The 22510-nt window shown below is 34.0% G+C and overlaps 1 pseudogene; it reads right to left on the bottom strand.

Moving 5' to 3' along the window:
- Positions 1-228: 228 nt before the first annotated feature.
- LOC149560591 (peroxidase 5-like) lies at positions 229-15183 on the bottom strand (annotated as a pseudogene).
- Positions 15184-22510: the final 7327 nt, after the last annotated feature.

The following is a 22510-nucleotide window of genomic DNA, read 5'->3' as shown; positions in this document are numbered from 1 at the left end:
AGTGAAAACTGTCACTTGAAGTGCTTATTCAATCCAACTGACACAGCACGCTCCTTGCTATTCAGAAGCTTGACCTTCTACATTGTTACTGTCCCTCACGTTTCACACCTCCCTAATTTACGGAGGTGTCTACAGAGACATTATTGAAAAAATAAATCTTGACAGAAAGCCCATTCTATACAAATCACACAATCACACTTACCAACAAGTGAAAAACTGATCTTAGACTCAATTTACAATTCGGCAATTTTTTCTGATTTCACCTTGAGAACCAGTGAGTACCTCTATGGTGCCCATTTTCACCATTGCTTTGGCAAAATTGGTCTTCCACATTGATGGGTACCTCGAACTAATCTGAACAACTTTTAGAGTCTCAGGATCTGTGATTAAGGTATGATCAGATGTCAACAGTCCCCTGTTTCTGAGAAGCTCCGTGTAATAAGCACTGTCCAGCGTGGATGGTGTAGAGGTTTCCATTGGGACAACTGGATCAGGAGGAGGTGCAACTGGACAGCTAAGCTTCAGTTGCTGGACCAGTTGAGGCTCTAATGAAGGGTCTGCAACACCTGAGTTCTTGAAGTTGTAAAGCCTGTCGCTAAATGAAGAGCAATGCGATACACCAATGGAATGACCACCTCTGGAAAAGGAAAAAAGCATTAGATTATTTTCATTTCAGTATATGTAATAGTTATGCGTAATCAATTCTTCCAATCAATTTTGATTATTTAATATTTTTAATTTATAAATCAATATGATATTTAAGTTGAACTCTTAAAAAATAAGTCAACTTTGAATCAAATTTTAATATGTGATATTTAAGTTGAACTCTTCCTTAAAAATAAACCAATTTTAATTATTTAAAACTTTTAATTTAAAAATCAAATTTTAATATGTGATAGTTAAGTCTGCAAATTCTTAAGTATTACAGTACTTGCCTGATAGAATTACCATTTCTTTTTGCGAGAGGCCTTTTTGGTTAAATAAATCAGTCAACTATGTGACGTTGAAGAAGGGAGGAGGTAAGTTCCCCAGGATCGAATCACTCGTAGAAATCCTCCCATCTCTGCGTCCGGCTGGAACATCCCAGTGAATATCGCCAGCCTGAAATAGAAAATGTAATTCTTATGTAAGAACCATTTTAAAATGATAATAGTAAGTGGAGTGTTATGACAAAAATATCTTAACAAATAGTTTGCAATTTTTAGATCCATTGTAATGGTAGATATGTGTTAACATATAGTTTCTCGAAACACACGTCAAAAAATAAACAGAAGGCAAAACACGAGCATAAAGTTTACTCTAGCATCACAAACTAATATAATAAGTTTATATTAGAAAGCTGACATTGTATGTGTTGTTGATGAGAAACTAGCACACTAAGTCAATGCTTAGTGAATGTTATTATTTATGTTCAGCTGTGTAGATGTTAACTAGTACTCGTAGTTTTTGAGGTAGAATGTAATAAATAAATATTTAAAAAGCGCATCTTTTATCTTGTTTCAAGACTGAATAGATGTATTTAAACTAACATTTATTCATGTTGATTTTTATGTACAGAATGTCATATTAATGAAAAACCACAAAAAATGGAGTACACTGAACTAAAAAGTACATGCAACTTCATAATTTAATAAAATACCTGATATGAGCAATCTCGTGCAGCAAATGCAATTATGTCTGCGCATGACACTGTTTCAGGACAAACTGATTCTAATATCATTTTAACTTTATCTATCAGTTCAAAGCCGCCGAGACTTGGAAAATTAGTAGGCGATTCTTTCTATGCTGTATTTCCTGGTGTGGAATCAATAAGAATGGATCCATCACAACCCTGCAAATGAGAATTTTTTTTTTTTATCATAGTTAACCCAATTTTATATCATAGTGGAAGTAAGTTGAACTAAACTACTTACCTTAACAAAACAATCATGGAAATGCAGCCTTATAATGGCCGGGGCCAACGTAAGGTCCCTTTTTAGAGCTTCAAAAACTGTCCAGCTGACTATTGATTCAGCTTGAGGGCACGCATAGCCATAATAGCCAACTTTCAGTCCACAATAATCATCAGCAGTGGCAGAAACCAGCCATAGCATTGCCAAAACTGAAAAAGTAATCAGTTGTTTCATTGTTATCGGTACTAATTCTCACAAGTTACTGAAATGCATTTTGCAGGATTCAAGTCTTCAAGTCGTATATTTATTGAAAATGCATGAGGCATCACATCTGCTATGGTGATGAGGAGCAATCACAATAATGACAATCAAATAATAAAATACAATTTAAAAAGGAAGCATATGGCAGACTCCTCCTAGCACTTCTTACTCTTGAACTAGGATTTTCTCAATCACTTGGTTACACACATTTCCAATCCCAACTAACAATGGATTCACCTTCACATGGACATTGTTTAATGTCTCCAATCAGCAAATAAACCTCTTGTTTGGGTAGAATCTCTATCTTGTTTAATTCTGCACGTGCTTGGTTAGTAATATATCATACATGTTAGATTAACTCTTTCCATGAGTATCAGGCCTTCATCCTCATGGAAAGATCTTCATTTTCTTTAAAACCTACTTCAACAAATAAATAATTAAGAGAAATCTACTGGTTCTGCAACAGGCGTAACAAAAAACCTATAATAACATGAAACTTATCAACAAAGTACTTGGAATGATGAAGGAAAGCTTATTAATGCATTTGTAGAGCCAACCAATCAGTTTGTGGACCACAATATGCAATTTGAGTTGCAAAATATCTAAGTTTTAATATTGTTGTTCATGAGTCTATACATATCAGTCTTCCAATATTTTCTCTCCTCTTTACATCAGAGACTCTTCCCAATTTATAAGACACCCTATAATAACTGACTCCAACTAACTATCATCGTTGAGTTGGGTATTTTAAAGTTATTACAACCTGAACTTCCCTCTAAACCAGCCGTTTGAATTTGAAAAGACATACAATGGTTTTATTAAACATTAAACTCTTTCCTATACCTAAACCTATCTTGAAGACCTAATATTATTTTAGCATCATTATAGGTTCCAAGACTGCCCAATTGATTTGATGACCTTGTTTATACATTCCTTCCTTCTGATTTGTTTTGAGGATCTTTGCAGTCTTTATAATCTTCAATTGTTGCTTGAATATTTGAGGTGCTCCTGCACCATACGGTCTATGAATTGTTCAACAAAATGTGATTAAATATATATTTTCCCCACCTTAAGTTGAAAGAAACATCCGCATCGTAAACGAATAGAGTTGAATTATTCCACTCTTAAATCTAAAGGGATAGTTGCATTATGTCATTGAACATCACCATATATACTTAAGCATCAGAATGTACATACTGAGAGAGATTGAAATAATATCAATTGACTTAATACTACGTGAAATCTGCATATACACGCCAATCGGATAATAAAGGAGATATATCAGTAATCAGTAATTACAGATTCAGAATGTTAAAAGATATCAGGGGATTAGCTCCCAATTATAAATAACATTTTCTGAAGGCAACTTTGAATGTGTCACATGTTTTCAACAAGATTGTGAGTTTCAAACTTTTTGTTTAATAGCTTTCACAACTGTAATGATTTAAGCTCCCTATAGAAGACTGGTCAACGATGAAAGAGGCAAGTTGTAGAGTTGTGTGATGACACTCAAGTGACCAACTTAATTCTATGACCATATTAACTAGGAGTTGCATGTTTTTGTATGCACAATAGGATTAATATATTTGATGGGGATAGAAATATGACATAAACTATAGTGAGGTTTTGAGCAAAGTAATAGACTTAAAATGACATAAAACATAATAGTTTGAATTTTAGAAAATCAAAATGAACAAGAATAAAATTTTGAGAGTACATGAGTTATAGTGAAATCTTAAATTAAAAATGAACAATGGTTTCCACGTAAATAATTGTGTCAAGTGTGTTATTGAATCTGTTATGCTTCATGTTTACATTTCTGAAAATTGATTTGACAGCAACCTACAAGTTTTAAGGGATTACAAAATCTTATAGATGCATGCATGATGATAGATGTTTTATGGGTTCACTAAGCTTTGAAAAGTTTTAATAATACATCTGGATCTTGGATAATTGATTCACCCCCCCGCCCCTCCTCATTGTAAAGAATTCCAACAAAATATAAATAATAAAATGTACAAATAAGAAGGAACACATTCATAATTCCTGACATTTATATTTGTGCACTTTACTTTTTCAAATAGAATCAAAGTCTTAGGTTAAACTAGAGGTTTTCTTCTCCTTTCATTTTCCCTTGTTGCCACTTTGAACGAGGAAAAATATTACAGTTATTAAAACTTAATAAAATAATTTGGTGAAATCCTTTTATCGATAAAAAATGATTGTTAAATAATTTCAAACTATTAATCTGACTAGGAAGGCTTAACGAGAAAAATCATAATGATGATCTACGTTATTTCAATTAAACATCTTTGAACTAGTGCTACATGGAGATTTTTTAATATTAATTTTGGTCTTCTCCTTTTTCGGTTCAAGACAATTGTAACAAATTGTCTAACTCTTATTATATATTTCAATTGGGCATATGATTATCTTTATGTTTCATTTTTCAAAAATATTCATTGTAATTGTAATTCTTCTTATACTATATCAATCCTAGAGGAAAGTAAGGTTGAAAAATAATCTAGTACACAAATACACATGTTTAATTTTTAGTTATTTATGTGTTCATATATTTATGAAATGTATCTAACTAACATTTTCTCCTAGTCAAATGGAACAAGAGTTCTTTCTAAGTGCAGGATGTTAAAGGTATTTCATTGGAGAGGTCTTTACAAGATAGCTTTTTGGGATGTCCTCTCCAATAAAGAAACAATGATATTATTTGTTAGTGGATCAACAATTTTTTTTTTTGACATATTCAATTGTAATTCAAGATATATTGTATATAGTAAGCTTGATCTAGCTCTAAAGAATAAGAGAGCACACTCATATATTGCATGTTTTCTCTTTGTATTTGTGCCTTTTTATGGACCACTTCATCTTGAGCTATACCAGAGGTTTTTCTATTCTCCATTCTTTTCCTCTAATTCCCACACTAAATGATGGTGTAAAATCTTATTTTATTAATAAAATTGGTTAAATGCTTAGGCCTAATAAAAAAAAGCTAATAATTCAAATATAAGTTAGAAACAAACCAAATGTTCATCAAATTTGACTCATGCGTGAACATGCACAAGGGCTTATACATTCTATATTAGAGCTTTATCATAATGAAACATATTATTCCTTCAAGTACAATTCTTATGGTGACAATGCATATGCATTGGAGTAATTCATATTAATAGTTTTATCTATCACAAATACTATATGAAGAACACAATAAATATATTATATTTCCTACACAATATATATATATAGTTGGAAATTTTTTTTTGGGTTTGAGTATTGATTCACTTGTGCAGATCTAGTTGCACTTTATATGAAAACACATGCAATATATAGCTCATTTTGTTGAACTATGAGTTCATTTGTATTTAATATGAAAGTTAAATATAAACTCATTTTATTATTACTAATGTAATAAATTATTCATTTTTAATTGTGTATAAGTTTATTGTAGAAGGAAATATGATATTTTAGAAACAATAATTAATTGTTTAATTCAATATAAAAAATTTAATAAAATTTTGGTTAAATATTCTTAAAGTCCATTTTGAGGACACTTTGAACTAGTCATAATATATTTATGAGTTACATAATGAGTTGAATAATGAGTCACATCTCCAAACTTTGATTGAAAATCAATAAATGTCCAATTCATAACACTCAAAAGGATAAAGGTTTACAATATTCCATATAATAGCTAAATGTATTGATCAAAAGATAAATTAGTATTCAAACACTTTGACTAGAAGTTAATTAAGGATAATAACTTTTCTATATATATAATGAATAAATTGTTACATAATGCATCTACGAATTAAAAATAAATATATTTAATAGTATTGATGTTTTTGAAGTTGTAAAATCTAAAATTACTATAATGTTCAACAATTGAATTCAACCATACTAACTACATGCTTCTTGTCCTTCAATCCCTTCCTCTCAAGTGGGTTGCCCTCCTATGGGATCTCCTCCTTTGAGTCCTACAAAGCCTCGATCATGGTCAACCTCTAGAGAGAGGACTCCTATGGTTGGATCCTTGGAAAACAGTGTTCTTGTATCAGAAAATCAGTTTAATTCTCTCCTCATGGAAGAGGAGATCCTGGTCTCCCAATGAAATATTGAATTCAATCATGGAATGTGAGGGGTCTAACCATCCCATCATGAAAATATCAAGTTAAACAATCAATTTTGAATAACCATTTAGATGTAATCATGCTTCAAGAAGTAAAAGTTAGTCAAACATGTCTCGACGCAACTCTTGCTTGCATATGGAAAGAGGCTATCTTTTGCCATACCAAGCATGTTGATGGCTCTAGGTGAGTAGTGTTGGGCCTAGCCCCCTGGTTAGCTAAGTCCCTTGTTGCCTCTAGTTTAGACCCTAATAAAAATTGTATTTGGGCCACTATTCTCATTCAAGGAGAGCTGATTGGTTTCTGCTCTATTTATGCTCCCAACTTCCCTTCCAAAAGAATTGCTTTATGGGATTGGATGCATACACAATTGCCTACAATTGAATAGGTTTTGGAGGATATTTCAACATGATAGAGCACCAAGTAGATCGAAGTTGGGTTAGCCAAAACTATTTATCACATGTTGAGTTTGAATCTTGGACCTTGGCTCGTAACTCCCTAGGTGTGCATGATCCAATCATGGGAAAATCATGTTCACATAGGCCACACTAGTTCACTTGGAACAATTGTCGTGAAGGTTCCTTGTGAAAGATGAGTTGCTTGGACAAATTTTATATCTCATCAAATCTTTATGTTATCCTTACTAACTTAGGGCATTTGGTACATCTTGACTTGATGGCAACACTCTCCGATCACCTACCTATTCTTACTACCCTCTCCCTTGCTGGAGGAACATCTCTCCCTTATGAACTCCCTTAAAAACTCAACATCTCTCATTTGCAAAATCATGATTGCATTGATGGCCTTCTTGTTACATGGAAAGCTAAACCTAAACCTTAGAATGATAGATGGATAAGTTGGTGGGAACGAACAATCTCTTGTTGTATTCTCTTTCTTCATGACTATGGTAGAAGAGTAGCTACTAAGCGTCAGATATTTGAGAAATCTCTTAAAGGGCAATTTTCTAACGGCAAAAAAATTCTAGACAACAATCCTGGAGATATTTGTGCCCAATAATCTGTAGCTCATACTGAACACCTTATCCACAAGTTAGCAATTTACAAAGGTAAGGGAGCTCAAACAAGGGCTCGCTTACAATGGATGAAAGAAGGTGATAAGAGTACTAGATTTTTTTTCCAATATCTGCAACACAAACACAAAAAGAAGCACATAAAAAAGATTAATTATGCTGATGGCGCTTCTCAGACCAGCCATGAAGCTATCATGAAAACTTTTTATGAACACTACAAACAACTTTTCGCAAATGAATCAAGCAATGATCCCTTACTCCATATTATGGAGGACAGCTTGGCTGGTTGTATTCCTTGAAAAATACCACATGACTATAGTGCCTTCCTTGATCATTATCTCACTTTGGAAGAAATTGAAGATGCTATGTATAAATTGGCTACAGAGAAGAGCCCAGGGTTGGATGGTCTGCCTATGGAGTTTTATTGTGCACTTTGGCCTCACGTCAGGGATGATTTCTACAATGTTTACCTTGAGGGTGTTGAAATGGGATCCTTAAGACTTTTTATTAATCAAGGTCTTATTTTGCTTATTCCCAAAGGCAAACAAGACAATACTACTAATATTTGGAGGCCAATTACACTGCTTAATACTACTTATAAGATCATTGCAAAAGCCTTAGCTAAAAGAATTAAACCTATCACACAAGAAATTGTGAGGCCTGAGAAAAATGGCTTCCTTGGGGGTAGATTTATCTTGGACAACTTGGTGCTTACTTGGGAAGCTATAGAATGGGCTCAGCAGACATCTCAAGACATTTTAATTCTAAAGCTTGATTTTGACAAAGCATATGATTGCATAAGATGGCCTTTCATTCTTAAGATGCTACAATGGCTAAGATTTAGAACTAACCTTTGTGCCCATGTTCGTATGCTTTTCATGGATGCAAATGCTAGATTGGCGATTAATGGTACCCTTTCCTCACAATTCCCTCTTCAAAATCAATACACCAAGGTTGCCCTCTTGCGCCATTTCTTTATGTCCTCTCTGCTGATGCCCTTGGTTATCTCCTTCAGCATGCTCAAAAGACTCACTTTATTCAAGGCATCTCCCTTCCTGGCCACATGACAGCCCTCAACTCCCATTTTTCTAATGACAATGTGATTTCTCTCCAAAACTCAGCTTAGAATGTTAATAATTTGTTGGATGTCCTCGAGTTTGATTGCGTAGTTTCTGGTTCAAAAATTGCTACTCACAAAACATAATTTTGGAAGACCCATCCCAACTCTCAGCACCCATGGATTCCTAATGACTAGAAAGAGATCAAACATGGAGTCATTACCAGATATCTTGGTATCCCATTTGGAATTGGAGTTTCATTGAAAGATATGTGGAGATGGTTCCTATGTAAATTCAAATCTAAACTATTGACTTGGTCAAACAACTATTTATCCATGGCTGGCCATATTCAAGTGGCTAATAAAATTCTCTTAGCTAGCCATGTTTATATATCTTCATGTTGGTTACCATCTAAGGCTTGTTATAATCAAATGAATCAGCTCATTCATAATTTTATTTGGTCCAAATGGACAATAAAAAAGGTATTCCTACTATGTCATGCTCTCATTGTATCCTTCCAAAGGATAAGGGAGGGTTGGGTATCATAGACCCTTACACTCAAGGGATCTACTTATCTGTGAAATGGTTCAATAGAGCCTTAGATGAGATTTCTCCTTAGAAGAGTCTGATCAGATATAGAATTCAAACAACCATTGCTAGTAAGTCTTGGAGCATAATTCATTGGAATGATAAGATTCTCCTTCTCCCCTTCTTTAAACTTCATGGCTCAACTCTTCTTAATTGTATTTGGAAGGCTTGGCAACCATGGATCTAGTTTTTCCATGTCTTCAATTTGGTGGAATAAATTAATTCAGCACAATGGTAGCCCTTTGGCGAGGATACCTAGGTTCAAATCTAAACGCCTCTTTAAGAAAGGCATTCAGGTACTTAGAGACCTTTGGGACTCTATAAAATTCACTTGGAAAGTGTGGCCTCAACTCAAATTGTGTTTTAATTTAAGCAATACTAACAAGGTGGTTGTAACTGAACTCCAAATGCTAGTTCCTCCTAATCTCTTTATCCTTCTTTCTTCTAGTAGTCACTCTAGTTTCCTAAAGGACTGGAGGTGCCCTAATGGTAGCAGTATTCATTCTTTCCATCTCAAAGTTTTGTGCAGGAAACTTCTACCTAACTTGGCCATTTCTCATCATCTCAACTCTATTTGGAAATGGAAATGTAGCCAGTCTCATTGGAACAAGCTCAGTCTTCAAATCTGGAAAACAAAAGCTGATGCTCAATCATAATTTACTGCTTGGAAACTTCTCCACGCCAAGCTTCCAGTGGGCTCCTAACTTAAATTCCTCATTCAGCAGCCACACTGTCCCTTTTGTGGTAAAGATGAATCATTAATCTACTATTTTTGGCTCTGCTCTCATGTTAAGTTGTTGTGGGCAGCCCTTAAAACTTACACTCCTTTTTTTTTCAATTTCACTTGGTCATGGAAATATGCTCTTCTTGGATCTTCACCCACTCATAACATGGTTTCTAACTCTTGCAAGCTGATTATTATCAAAGATAGTTGGAAGATTCGATGTCAAGCCGCCCTTTCCCACTCCTTTCTTCCATTGGAAATAGAAATACAAACTATATGTTCTAATTTGTTAACTTTAATGACTTGGATTGTCTCCTCTGTTCAGGACATTGCTGCTAATGTACACGCTAAAAAACTCCATGAGATGCTACAAAACAAAATCAAGACAGCCTTCCCGTCTAGTCTAGACTAGACTTTGCAGCATGTATAAAGATGACTCAACAAGAAGGGAGTTCTAGCTCTGTGGCTAATCATGATTTGGAGAGCACCATATCATACTGCACTATTGTCCAACTCTTGTTTATCCAATATTGTTGTAGTGATGGTCAAGTCTGATACATAAGGCCATATCATGCTACTTTGTTGGCTGATTCATTTTATTCCAGCATTGTTGTAGTTATGGTCAAGTATGATGTGCTGAGCATAGTCAAGTGATTATGCTGTAACAATGTTGTCTTTTCTGTATCATAAATGATTTTAATCCCTTTGTAATTCTTAGATTCTTATTCCAATAAAAAAACCTACATGTGTTCAGTATAATTTTATTCTCACTCTTTGCATTACACCTATAGTAATAAATAAATATAAACAAACACATCCCTACCGTGTAAGGAAGCAAAGGTGCACAGAATTGCTTCCTACGCTAATCTTTGAGAGGACGATTATAAAAACAAATTAACTATTGCAAAGATCTCAAGAAATGCATCATAACATAATCAAAATAACAAAGAATACACAACATAGTGATTACTGTGGGGAAACCCTTCCAGGAGGAAAACCCCACCCTCCAAAACTCGCACAATGTATTATCAAACCAAGATTATTACAATACACTTGCAATGCAAGTTCTTACAGGAGCGCATCACCACAACTCGAACTTGGAGAGACTCCTTCTAGCACCAATCTTGCAAACTAAACTCAATTACACAAACACCTCCCCAAGCCCTCCTTTTATAGTGATTTTACAACTTGGAAACCACTTATGGTTTTACAAAACCATGGGCAAAACTACCATGCCACATGTTACCCATTTTTGACATTTACATTTCCAATATGGAAAAACAACCAGGTTAAAATAGTAATCCCGTCCACAATTTTGTCTCTTAGTCTAGACCCCCATAAAAGTCACAATATGAGTCATCAAGGCTCTAAAAATGACCTACCTATATTCTACTATGGACAAGACTCATTTTAACAACTCACTAACCATTTTTGAATGCATAAACAAGTGGAAAACTTCCACAAAAAAATTCTTGGAATTTTCCAAGAAAGGATTGCAAGGTTGAGGCACATGTTGAACACCATCTAAATTTTTCTATGCTCACGGGCTTAGTTAATGCATCGGCAACATTCACCAAAGTCTCTACCTTTTCTAGCTTCACCTTCCCATCCTTGATTATATCTCTCACAAAATGATATTGTACATCAATGTGCTTGGTCCTTGCATGAAAAGTTGGGTTCTTCACTAGGCAGATTGCACTCTAGCTATCACTATAAATTGTCACTGCACCCTATTTGAACTCTATATCTGAACACAATCTCTTTAGCCAGATGGCTTCTTTGCAGGCATGAGTAGCTGCCATATACTCTGTCTCAGTAGTGGACAAAGTGACCATAGCCTGTCACTTACTCATCCAACTAATTGCACCACCAAATAATGTAAACACATATGCACTGGTGGATCTTCTTCTATCAACATCACCAGCCCAGTCTGAATCCACATAGCCTTGAATATCCAAGGAATGCTCACTTCCTATTCCATGAAAACATATTGAGTACTTTGAGGTACCCCACAAGTATCTGAAAACTCTTTTTATTGCATCCCAATGTGCTCTTCCTAGATTAGACATATAATGGGAAAGTACTTCCACTACTTGGGCAATGTCTAGTCTTGTACAAACCATAGCATACATCAAACTTCCAACAGCACTTTGATATGGTACTCGACTCATCTCTTCCATCTCCAATGGGGATGTAGGACATTGTGAGCTAGAAAGCTTTGTTCCCATAGTAACAGGAACACTCAATGGTCTTTCATCCTGCATATCGAATCTTTTCAAAATAGTACCAACATACTTACTTTGGCCTAGCCAAAGCTTTCTATTCCATCTATCTCGTATAATCTCCATTCCCAAAATGTGCCTAGTTGTACCAAGATCTTTCATTTCAAACTTTATTGAGAGTTGAGATTTTAACTCTATAATCAAACATTTTCCTTTGCCAATAAACAACATGTCATTGACATACAAGGCAATAACCAGGAAACCATCACCATCAAATTTGAAATATATACAGTGATCAGATTTAGATCACACAAATCCCAAACTCAACACATATGTATCAAACTTTTGGTACCACATCCTAGGACTTTGTTTTAAACCATACAAGGAATTCTTCAATTTACAGACCAAATGACTTTTACCTTTCACCACATAGTGCTCTGGCTGTGACATGTAAATTTCTTCCTCCAAATCTCCATGAAGGAAAGCATTTTTCACATCCATTTGCTTGATCTCTAGATCATAAGCTACTGCAATAGAAAGCAAAAATCTAATGGATGTCATTTTGGCTACTGGAGAAAAAATCTCACCATAATCTACTCCCTCAACTTGAGAGTAACCTTTTGCAACCAAATGTGCTTTATACTTCTCAATGCTTCCATCTGCACCCATCTTCCTTTTGAACACCCATTTACAACCAACAGGCTTCCGTCCTTCAGGGAATGGTACAAGGTCCCATGTTTGATTCCTCTTAAGAGCTACCATTTCTTCATCCATGGCTATTTTCCAAGACTCTAAATCATTCATACCAAGAGCCTCTTCTATAGATCTCGGTTCATCATTGTTAGCATTCAATGCAAATATGCACCTCCAATCATCAAGAGAATACCCATACCTTTCAGGTGGTTTCCTTTGTCTAGTAGATCTTCGAACAAGATCTGGTTTAGGTTCAGAAGGTTCAGTTTCATGATTAGGTTCTCCCTCTTCCTCTGATGATTCAGAACTCGTAGAGCTCTCTTCAACATCTCGTCTTTCTAAGGGCCTTGATTCAACTTTCTCAGGTGTAGCAGGAAGTTGAATCACATCTTTCTTTTCTTTAATTTGTTCTGGTTGCACTGTAACAGAAGAAGGCTTAGTTTCTCTAAAAATAACACTTCTGGAATAAAATACCTTTTGTGCAATAGGACCCCAAAGCTTGTATCCTTTCACACCATAACTATATCTGATGAAGATACATTTGATAGCTTTGTTGTCCAATTTCGTTCACTTCTCCTTTGGCACATGAGCATATGCCTCACAACCAAACACTGTCAAATGTCCAAGTGAAGGCTTGTGGCCCGACCACGCTTCCATTGGCATCTTATCAACAAGAGGTAATGTAGGAGACCTGTTTATCAGGTAGCAAGTAGGGGCTATAGCTTCAGCCCATAACTTTTGTTCTAGTCCAGCACCACTCAACATACTCCTAGCATTCTCCATCAAGGTCATGTTCATTCTTTTAGCAACTCCATTCTGCTATGGAGAATACAGAGTTTTCTTCTCTCTTTTAATACCACAATCTTTACAAAATGTGTCAAAAATATTGGGGCAAAATTCACCACCATTATTAGTTCTCAAGCATTTTATTTTCTTTCTAGTCTACAATTCAACCATTGCTTTAAATTCTTTGAAACGACTGAAAACTTCAGCTTTACTCTTAAGGAAATAAACCCATGTTCTTCTACTAAAATCATCAATGAAAGAAACATAATAAACTGATCTACCAATAGAAGGAACATCAACTGGACCAAATACATCCGAATGAATTAGATCCAAAATACATGAAGACTTATGATAACTCGAGTAAAACTAAATGCGGTTTTGTTTACCATAGATACAATGCTCACAAAAATCAAACTCAAGATTGCAGTCATTCAACCCATCAACAAGGTTCTTATTTTTCAAGGTTTGTAGGCCCTTCTCACCTATGTGGCCAAGTCTTTGGTGCCATAACATAGTCTTCTTTGCAGGCAACTTTGATTCAATAGACAGAGCACCCTTGGGTACCCAAAAACCACGACCATTTGTTGAAAGAGAAACTCTCTCCTTCTCCAACTAAGTAGTCTTTTTCACAATCTTATCAGAAGTACTATTGCACTCGACTATGCGTGCATCAAGTTGGTACAATGTACCCAATCTACTTCCTCTTGCTATTACCATAGTGCCTCTCACAATTTTACACCTACTTCAAAAAACTGTACATGCACACCCGCATCTATTAGCTTACTAACAGATAACAAATTCCTTGCTAGTCCAGGGATATGCAAGACACCATCAAATCTTCTAATTTTACCATCAGAAAATTTCACACGAATACTTCCACGACCAATAATATCAAGTATTGAATTATCACCCAAATACACCTTACCACCATCAAAATTTTCATACTTACTAAACCAGTTCCTATTAGGAGTCATGTGGAAAGATGCACCTAAATCTATTAAACATTCATTTTCACCTGCATGAGTGGCCAAGGCTGAAATGAAAGCATCTCCATCTTCCTTCTTGGACTCAAAATCAGAATCTTGCTTCTTCTTCTTCTTCTTTTTCTTCTCCTCTTTGTAGTCCTTTCGGAAGTGTCCAAGTTTGCCACAATTCTAGCAGATTGCCTTGGACTTACTTGGGGATTTCGATCTCCCCTTATTTTTGGACTTAGAATAGCCATGCTGCTTTTCATTCTTTCCTCTTTCTCTTGGTCTTTCGTGAACACTCAAAGCCTCTTTGGCATTTAGAGAGACCTTCCTTCTCATCTCCTTAGAAAGTAGAGAACCAACAACGTCCTCCATCTTCAAGACAACTGAAGTGCTCTCTATAGCCATCACAAGACTATCCCATGAGTCTGGCAATGAACATAACAAGATTTGACACCTTTCTTCTTCATCCATTGGCACCCCTTCTAAGGTCAACTGAGTCACCAACATATTAAAGCTTTCCAGATGCTCAGAAATTTGTCCACCTTCTTCCATTCTCAAGGAATACAACTTCATCCTCAAGAAAATCTTATTCACAAGTGATTTTGCTTGATAGATCTCACTAAGCTTTTACCAAAGCTTCTTCACGGTAGGTTCTTCATGGACATTAATCAGAATCAAGTCTGTAAGACACAATCTGATGAGACCTTTAGCTTTTCTATCAGTCACATCATATTGTGCAGCTAATGTCGGATCTGTGGGCCTCAGCTTGTTCTCATCAACCACATCCCATAGATCCCAATCATACAACAGATCTTCCATCTTTAGCTTCCACATCTCAAAATTTGTTCCAAAAAACTTTTCAACATCAATTCTCCATGACATGCTTGCCATCTTTTCAATCCTGCAACATAGAAATGAAATGCTCTACACAAGCTCCCACTCAAACCTTGATTAGCTCAAAAAACCTTGTACCCAACAAATAGAACCAAAACTGGTCAGGCTCTGATACCACTTGTAAGGAAGCAAAGGTGCATACAATCGCTTCCTATGCTAATTTTTGAGAGGACGATTATGCATATCAAAGTAACTATTGCAAAGATCTCAAGAAATGCATAATAACATAATCAAAATAACAAAGAACACACAACATAGTGATTACCGTGGGGAAACCCTTCTGGGAGAAAAACCCCACCCTCCAAAATTCGCACAATGTATTATCAAACCAAGATGATTACAATACACTTGCAATGCAAGTTCTTATAGGAGCGCATCACCACAACTCAAACTCGGAGAGACTCCTTCTAGCACCAGTCTTGCAAATTAAACTCAATTACACAAACATCTCCCCAAGCCCTCCTTTTATAGTGATTTTACAACCGAGAAACCACTTATGGTTTTACAAAACCATGGGCAAAACTACCATGCCACATGTTATCCATTTTTGACATTTACATTTCCAATATGGAAAAACAACCAGGTTAAAATAGTAATCACATCCACAATTTTGTCTCTTAGTCTAGACCCCCATAAAAGTCACAAAATAAGTCATCAAGGCTCTAAAAATGACCTACCTATATTCTACTATGGACAAGACTCATTTTAACAACTCACTAACCATTTTCCAACGCATAAACAAGTGGAAAACTTTCACAAACAAATTCTTGGAATTTTCCAAGAAAGGATTGCAAGGTTGAGGCACATGTTTCTCAACATACCATTGTAAATTTGTGCGCATAAATTTTACGAAAATTTCTCCTTATATTTATCAAAATGATAATTTATGGGTTCTGAGGTAAGTCGTATTATATAATTTAACACCATCCTAAATGCATTAATAATTCACTCAAAACATGGTGGAAAACTTCACCAATTATTCCCTTTCTACACACGCTAAGTCAAAGCATATATGTCTTTTCTATCTTAAAACTTTTGCACCGACAATTAATCAGCTCTGTGCTAACATGTGCAACGTAAATGACGATGTAAGCCACTCAATAATGTCAAATTATTATTAATTTAAATTATTTAGTGTTTAGACCATCCACTTCCAAATGTTATTTTTATTAGTTTGTATTGAATTCAATATTTGAATGTTTCTATAACTGAAAAGAGTCTATCTATAGGTTAATATATGTCCTTGACCATTGAGCTGACAGAGGGTTAAGGATAAATTAATTATGAGAGAGTTAAAAAGAAAGAAGATCGAGATTTTTATAGAAGTTCATTATGGAATCTTGTTACTATTGGCTAAATGATCAAACATATGGGTTATGTCTTAAGGTACTTGTCATTTACACATGATATCTTGCTTATATATTTGGTGACAAGATCATTTGATCAAATAATTTATACCATATTTTACTTCATAGGAATGTGCCTAAAAATAATAGTCTCTAAAGAGTCACACACTCAAAGAACATGTCAAATAACCAAGGTTAAGTGTCAATTATGACTACCTTGTGCTAAGTTAATAAATTACAATCTGCTGAGAGTCAAACATTGAAATAATCCATTGCTAACCTAGAGCATAGTTGCACTCAACGACATACAAGACTGCTGAAGGTTCTATAACATCTTATTTTTTGGTCATTCTCTTTTTCTCTATTCTACTAATATTAGTAGGTAATATTTAAATTACAAAAGAAAGTATTCACTATCTATAGTTCATATTTTTCATCTTACTCTTGTTTTGCAAGCAATTTGTGTACAATTGATTTGTGTATTATTTTCATCTACTATTTATTTGATATGCACTCATCATTAGCATCACACATATTTCAAGTGGTTAGTAGTGCATTTCAAAGGTCCAAATTATTTGAAAACTACATTGCACATTGATTTAAACACAAATAAATGTTCAGTGTATATGTTGTATAAATCTAAAAAATATGTTTAAAAAATATAGATATAAGTTTATTTTTAATAAATTTATTCTTATGAGAAGATCATAAATTTTATGATGTTATTTTTAATTTTAATACTGAGAGTACAAATAGAAAAATGAAAATGCTCCTCAAATAAGTACATCAAGATCTCATGGATATTAAGACAATTATTTAGAGAATGGTAAGCTTAGAAAAGCTAAGGAAACCAATATTAAAGAGATGGGTTTACCTTATTTTGTCTTTTTCCTTTCTAGTTTTGGAGTTTAATTTATGTTCATGTCTATTTATTGTTGTTTTGATCTACTTTTTATTCATTGGGTTTTTTTGTCGTAGTTTTGGTGCTATTAGTTTGTCTACCATAATCCTATCTTGGGGCTTTATTTGAAAATCTTAATGTAATGATTGAAGGGGTTTTAGGTCTCCAAAAACCCTATTTTTGTACTTAGTAGAAAATATAGATGATTCTTAAAATCAAATTGAAGCCTTACTCTACCAATAAGGTAAATTGAAATACTATTGTGAACCAGATTAAATGCTACCTCAAATTTTAGACTAATTTAAAACATGATTTTAGAATTGATATAACACTAACTCTAACACTAACCATAACCCTAAACCAAAATAGAGTGAGCTATTAAATCAAAATTTATAAGAACTTTTATTGTAATTATATTCAAAAAAATGCATTTAATCTGAATGAAACTTTGACTCAATTAGTGAATGATAATTTTACACTAACCAAATCATAACTCTAACCCATGTATTGAAATAAATTAAACCCAACCTTGGCATTGAAGTAGATTGAATCCACATTGATAAAAGAAAATTATAGTGAATCCTTTCTTGTACCATAATTAAGGTTTTTAACATAATGTAAAGCTAAAATGTATTGAATGCTAACCATAATCCTATACCAAACTAGGAAGAAACCAAAAGCCCAAATTGCACAACAATTATTATGTTAAGCCTAACCCAAATGAAATTGAATTCAAGGTTAGGCTAAACTAAAGGGAAACATGTGAAAAAAAGAGAGAACAAAACACTAATAAAAAAAGAAAAACTATTAAAAAATAACAATAATTAAATAATAAAAATAAAAATCACTTGAAAAAACCAATGAAATTGAATAAGAAATCATGCACTAGACCAAATTGAACACTAAATTTAATTGAACTTTAATCTAAAAGTAATTGGATCCTCAAGCTAATATTAATTAAACATAAATAATAAATATATTTAAGTTGCAAGGAGACTAAAATAAATCAAAACATATTTGATTTGTCATGTTTATAATATTATGCATTTTTATTTGAAATATTACTTATTTATCAAATAAAATTAATTTAAAACTATATTTCATAGATTAATTAAAATAATTGTATTCATTTAAAATTAATTAGTTAAAGCATTATTCATAATACACTTCATTTTAAATTATTTTAAATCTAAAGAAAAATAATCATAAAAAATTAAATATATAAAATTATATAAAATATTAAAATTTATATAATATATTTTTATTTGAAAGTTAGACGTGCAACTCTCTATGATAATAATAGGTTAGTGGAGATTTGACCTTTGTGGGCATAACAACACAACTGCCACTTTACTACCATATTGTGACATTTGAAATACAAAGAAATAATTTTGGTATTCTTCTTTGTTGGCTTTCCACCACTACTACATTATGCCTAACCCAAATGGTTTTGAATATAAGGTTAGCCTAAATGTAATTGAACTATAAAAAATAAAATAAAAATATCAATATAAATTAAGCGCGTTAAAAAGTAAAGGCAATTGAACACTAAAATAAAAACTATATAAAATATAATCCAAATTAAACAAGTGTCATATAGGGGCAAGTATTTATCATTTAGTATAACTATAATATTGAATATAGTTTAATTTGGTAAAAATTTAAAAATCACACAAAAATAATTAGGATGAAATCTAATTTATATAGATAATCACCTTAAAATAAATTTAATTTTAATTGTTTTATAAATTCAATATTTTACAATTTAGAAGTTGACCTATTAATTTCTTTGATATTATTAAAATTAGTTGTAACTTAAGTTTTACTATAATGTGGTGGTAAAGTGGTTGTTGACACACATACTCACACACACACACACACACACACACACACACACACACACACACACACACACACACACACACACACACACACACACGTATATATATGTATGTATACATATATGTATAGGTATGTATATGTATGTGAATGTGTGTGTGTGTGTGTGTGTGTGTGTGTGTGTGTGTGTGTGTGTGTCTATATATGTACATATAAATACATACATACATACATACAAATAAAGAAGATGAAAAGAACCATTGCATAACAATTGATTCTACCAAAGCAAATTCATTAATTTGACAAGCATAAAGAGGAAGAGTGATTTTTTTTTTTTTAATTCTTTTGGGAAGATTCTCTTTAGGATCATTTTGTTTACGTCTTTAAAAACTTTTAAACTCAAACTTTTCTATCGACAATAATTGATTATGTTAGGCTATGCAATATTGACCATCTTTTCTATATTATTTTAATCTTAAAGTTTTAACATAATAAATGTAAAATATTTAATTAGGCAAGATGAGCCAACACAACAGAAAATTATATGCCTCTCATTTGGGAGGTCTTGTGCTCAAGCCTACTTTAGTTTAATAGAGAATAGTTAATCTCACCAAATAATAATAAATCATTAATGGATAATAAGACTAGGCCCATTACCTATTAAAAAAAAAGGTAAAATATTTGAGTCTCTCATTCTTTCATCTGAAATCTCTTGTGCTCAATTCTACTTGAGTTTAAAAGAGAATAGGTAATCTCACCAAATAATAATAAATTATTAATAAATAATAAGATATAGACCCATTACCCATTAAAAGAAAATAACAGTTTTGAACCTTACATAATGACTTAGTTATTCCTTTTTGTTTGTCAAACAAACCATTGCTTTGCCTCATCTGACCGCTCAATGTAGAAAATAACCATGACTACGGCTGATTCCAAAGAGCGAAAACTGACACTTGAATTGCTTATTCAATCCTACTGTGATGCAGGAGCAAGTGCTGGGCACAAGAATAAATCTTTTGTTTGCAATTGTGATGGTGTTTAAATGTTTTTTGTTATTATTAAATTTTAGGGTTTGCATTGAATTCGGGGTAGTGTTTAATTTTAGGGTTCAATTAATATTTTGTTATAACTTTAGTAAAGGTTTAAACAAACCTTTACAGGTCTGGTGGTTGCCAAAACTAGTTCTTAACTGTTTGGCTTCGTTTATAAATTCTCTCTAAAATCTCTTTGGAGAATAGGGGGGATTTGAGATTTTTCTTTTCTATGTGAAGAAGGACTGAGATGAACAGATGAAATAAATAAAATTGTAGTGCTTTCTTGGTACTTGGTTTTGATTTTATTTTGTTCTGAATAAAGTAGAAGTAGCATTGTTTTTTTTTTTTGGTTTAAAGGTTATTGTTGTAGGAAGCTAGATCCACACAAGAACCTCTGGAAGTTTATTTGGGCAAAAATGCCTCTTGCTAGCATAATCACCATGTGAAGTGGCCTAAGTGTGGTGGAGAGCAGGTAGGAGGAATGTATATTATTTTCTTCATGGCCTTTTCCAGGAATGGGCTACAGTTTTAAGAAACATGTGTTTGGTAAGGCAGCATCCCTATGTGTTGGCCATGAATGAACACATGTAACCTATAAGGTGTTGTTCATATTCGGTGTTTCCCTGTAGTTTTTATTTTATTTTCTTCTTTCCACCCAATATTAAGCCTGTTATAAGCTTTTTCATTGTTATCTCCTCATCATATTGGTATCAGAGCGAGACAAGATCTTGTTGGGAAGTGTATGTCTGCAGAAGAATCATAGGTTGAAGCTGAGGCTCACACCATGCCTCCAAAAGGTATGACTCCAGATGCCATCAAAAAGATGATGGAGGAACTTCTGGAAGAGAAGTTCAAGGAGTTCAAGGAGTCCAGTAACAAGGATAAGGAGAATGAGGTGGAAGAAGGTACCAGTGGAGATGAAGAAGAAGAACAACACCAGGATCCACCAACAGAATTGGGTGCAGATCAAAAGGCATTTGTTGATGCCTTAAAGGCAATAAAAGGAGATATTACTAATAAGCTACCTACATATGGAGGTAGTCTCAATAGTGAGGAAGTGTTTGAATGGATTGAAGCAATCACAAATTACTTCGAGTTGAATGAAGTTCCAAAGCATGATAGGGTAAGGATTGCAAAAGGAAAGTTGAAAGGATCTGCTCTCTAATGGTGGAATTATATTCAAGGAGAAAGGATACAAAATAACAAAAATATGATCTCTTCATGGGAAGTGATGAAGGGAAAAATCAAGGCACAATTTTTGCCTGCAGATTATGAGGTGCAATTGTTTAAGAAGTTGCAAAGCTTGAGGCAGTGAGAGATGGATGTGAATACCTATACAGAGGAGTTCCATAGGTTAACTCTTAGAGCAAAGAAACAAGAGGAGGAACCAGAAAGAGTGGCTAGATATTTAAATGGTCTTAGAATGAGCATACAAGAGGAGATCAGCCTCTTGGCCCCAGATACATTGGGGAAGTGTTTTCAACTTGCTCTTAAAGTTGAAGAGAAGTTGAAGAGGAAGAGTGATCAGCAACAAGGAAGGAGAAGTGGAAGGAATGACCAAGGTAGGGGAAACTTCAAAAATAGAGGACAAGGCTAGAGGTCCCAAGGTGAGTCTAACCCTAAGGAGCAAGTGGGTGACTCAAGTAGCAGAGGAGGCTATGGTGGAAGGGGACCTAATGGAGGAAGGTCAGATGGATCAGGTAGAGGATCCAGGTTCTCAGGAATGAAGTGCTACAATTGTGGTCAGATAGGGCACCCAAAATATAAGTGTCCACAAAGGGCATCTACTTCTCAAAATGGTGAAAGGAGAGTCACTTATGTGCAAGAAGATAATGTGAGTATGAACTCACCAGAAGTTCAGTTGATGACAGAGGCTCAGGGAGAAAGTCTCAGGACACTTCTTAAGGAACTGCTAAAAGAAGATACTACTCAAAGGAGGGCTCTTTTTCGAGTTCAATGCAAGGTGAAAGGTAAGTTGTGCAAAGTAATTATTGATTCAGGTTACATAGATAACATCATCTCACTTGAAGCTGTAAAAAAATTGAAGTTAGAGAGACTTCCACATTCTTGTCCATACAAAGTTAGTTGGTTGAACAAAGGGCAACAGGAAGTTGTGAATGAGCAAGCTT

This window comes from Cupressus sempervirens, chromosome 4 (genome assembly GCF_028749045.1).
Source record: "Cupressus sempervirens isolate cs-2001-9-10 chromosome 4, ASM2874904v1, whole genome shotgun sequence".
Taxonomy (NCBI): Eukaryota; Viridiplantae; Streptophyta; class Pinopsida; order Cupressales; family Cupressaceae; genus Cupressus; species Cupressus sempervirens.
This window is presented reverse-complemented; position numbering and strand designations above follow the sequence as displayed.